Source organism: Peromyscus eremicus, chromosome 7 (assembly GCF_949786415.1).
Source record: "Peromyscus eremicus chromosome 7, PerEre_H2_v1, whole genome shotgun sequence".
NCBI classification, from domain to species: Eukaryota; Metazoa; Chordata; class Mammalia; order Rodentia; family Cricetidae; genus Peromyscus; species Peromyscus eremicus.
The window spans coordinates 98,168,713-98,171,565 of NC_081422.1; positions in this window are offsets into that span (position 1 = coordinate 98,168,713).

Here is a 2,853-nt window from a genome sequence, read left to right on the forward strand (position 1 = left end):
GCTCACTCTTGCCAAGAAGATCAGGAACACCCTCTCAGGCAGAGCTGGCCTGTGTGTTAGTGTGATAGGACACAACATGTTCTACCTAGACATTTGTTATCTTGGTTTACAGCTTTTGAATAGTTAGGTATGCGGTTTCATAGACCTCCATTTGTGTCCTTGCCTAGGACCCTATAAATATTAGGTATGCACAAGGATCTAGTTCCCAATTCTGGAGAAGAGAGATGCTTAACTGTGTGTTATGTTGCATTATAATTAATTATAATACAAGTACTGAAGCTGAAAAGAATGGATGAAGGCCCATTGTGGTGGCTTTTATAATGTACTCTGTCTTAATGTGTATTTCATAGGACATTTCCCAAGACTAAGAATCCCTAGCCATCAGTCAAACATGAGTGCACATAGTATATGTGTATTAGAGTAACTACTGTACCTCAAAATTTTTATAGTTTAACTTTTGCTTTACAAAATGAAAGAAAACATTTTCGAGAGACTATGACATGACTGAAAGCATGGTACAGGATCCACTTTGGCATAGAGAATTATAGTGCTCCCTGTTGGTTACCCATATGGGTTCCTCTTATTGGAGTGGTGTTCTGATGCCCTGGGCTCTTTGGGTGTTGGCTGTTGACTGACAGAGCAAAGCCTTCTCTAAGCATTGCCCATGGCTGACATGATTTAATTCCCACAAAAGGTCACTCTCCACCCCTACTCCACCCTATGGGCAGATGAAGCCTGGTCCCCTCCTCTCAAGGTGGGACATCTGTGTGGTGTTGGGTTGCACAGTTCCTGTGGGTGAGATCAGGAGACCGCATCTCTGCTGGAATTCTTCCCCTCACCCATCCTGACTCACTCGCTTCCCTATGGATGTTTCCTCATGGTACATTGAGTACATCTGGACATGTGAATTCCTGACTTAGTCTCTGTTTGTACAACTGACAAGACCATTAGGTTTAGTAAAGTGCAAGGAACGAAGAGTGAGTTCTTCCCATGTCGTCAACATACCCCTATTTTGGTGATTTTAGACTCTGAATTTAAAACTTCTCCATTAGGTATAAGGCATGCTGAAGGCCCTGCAGTGAGGAAAGGAGTGGAGGGGAGGTGGGCTTCATCATTTCTCCCTCCCATGGTCCTGCCCCAGGCTCCCCATGGAGTGGGATGGAGCTAGATAAAGAACAGCAAAGCTGCTCCTTCGTGGGTTCATCTGTGGTCCGACTCTGCTGTCCCCAGGTGGGAAGGATATCCAAATGCTGACTCTTCTTCCCTGTGCCTTTTAAACTCCCTAGAGACACTGTCTTAGTTTTACCTCTGTTGTTTTGATAAAATGTCACCCCTAAAAGTAACCAAATAAAGAAAATAAAATAAAGATTAATTCGGCACACAATTCCAGGTTAGGTCCATCATTGTAGAGAAGTCAGGGGAGCAGGAACTAGTCATAATCCACCCATAATCAAGAACAGAGAGCAATGAAGTTGTGCATGAATGTGTGTGCTCAGCTTCCTTTCCCTCTTCACTCATTGCAGAGCCCAGCCCATTAAGTGGGGCTGCCCGTATTCAGGGTGGGTATTCCCACCTCAGTTAACCCATTAAGAAAATCCTTCACAGGCACGGTCACTGGTCTTCCTAATCTAGACAATTCATTGAGACTCCTTTTCCAAGTGATTCTACATTGTGTCAAGTTGACAAAACTAACCACCACAGACATGTAGATGCACATGCATCACACCAGGAGTTAAGGGTGGAAGAGAGTATGTTCGACTGCAATCCCTTTATGTGATGATGCTCTTTTCCATAACCACTATCCCACTCTCAGCTCCTACATGTAGTGGTACCCCATTCCTTTCTGCCCAGGTCTCCTCATCCTGGGAAGGATACTGTCACTCTGGTGGGAAGCATTCCTCCTGAGAGTTCTATGTCTCCTCCCTCCAACTCTACATAGTGACTTCCTCCCCTGTGTTTCCCTTCTGTCTCTCTGCTCTGGTCTCTTTGGCTACAGCTCTCTCCCATAGGTTTTCCCAATAATGCATGAAGTGTCTTTCCTCATAGGGCACAGGCTAAGCTTTTGGGCACATCATTATACCATAATTCTTACACGATTTACTGTGACACAGATGAATCTCTTCACAAGAAAACAGAAGCACTACAGTCCTGCAACAGTTCTTTCTGAAATCCTTGCTGTCCATCACTTGATTTTCAGCCTCCCTGAGTCTAACAGACTCCAGGTCTTGCCGCCTCCTTTGTAACACAGGTGGTCTACATCAAAGCCCTGGCTAGTGTCATAACTCCTGTTGGAATATGGGGCACTTGACTCGGTTTTTGGCTTACAGGCTGAGCAGACCCAACATCCTATTCTATATAATGATAATAACAGCTAAGTTTATATCATGCTTACTAAAGCTTCAGACCCTCTTCCAAATCTCTGCTGCATCAAGTCGCCTCAATCCCAGTAACACTCTCTATACCTAGTTGCATCTCTTATCTTCATTTTACAGATGTGAAAACAAGGCACAGAGGAGTCAGTACTTCCCGGGGAATTGAACCCAAGTTCTCAGGTGGAATCCAGACAGCAGGCCCTGGCTCACCTTCCCTAAGTGACCTCTGAGTCGGTTGCTCCCACTGAGGGTGACCTTCCTGTAAGGTGCCCACTGAAACAGCCAACCACCCCCTGGAATTCTCCTTGAAACAGCTTGCTCCTTTTCCACCTGGAATATCTTTAAACAAAACTGCCCGTCAGCAGTTGGCACATGGAGAGTCACTACCAGTTTTCTGTAAGTTTAGAAAGTATTTTGGGCTGTCTTGTGGAAAGTCTCTTTTTCCAGATCAGCAGCTTCTCTGGGTGATGAATGTCCCTAA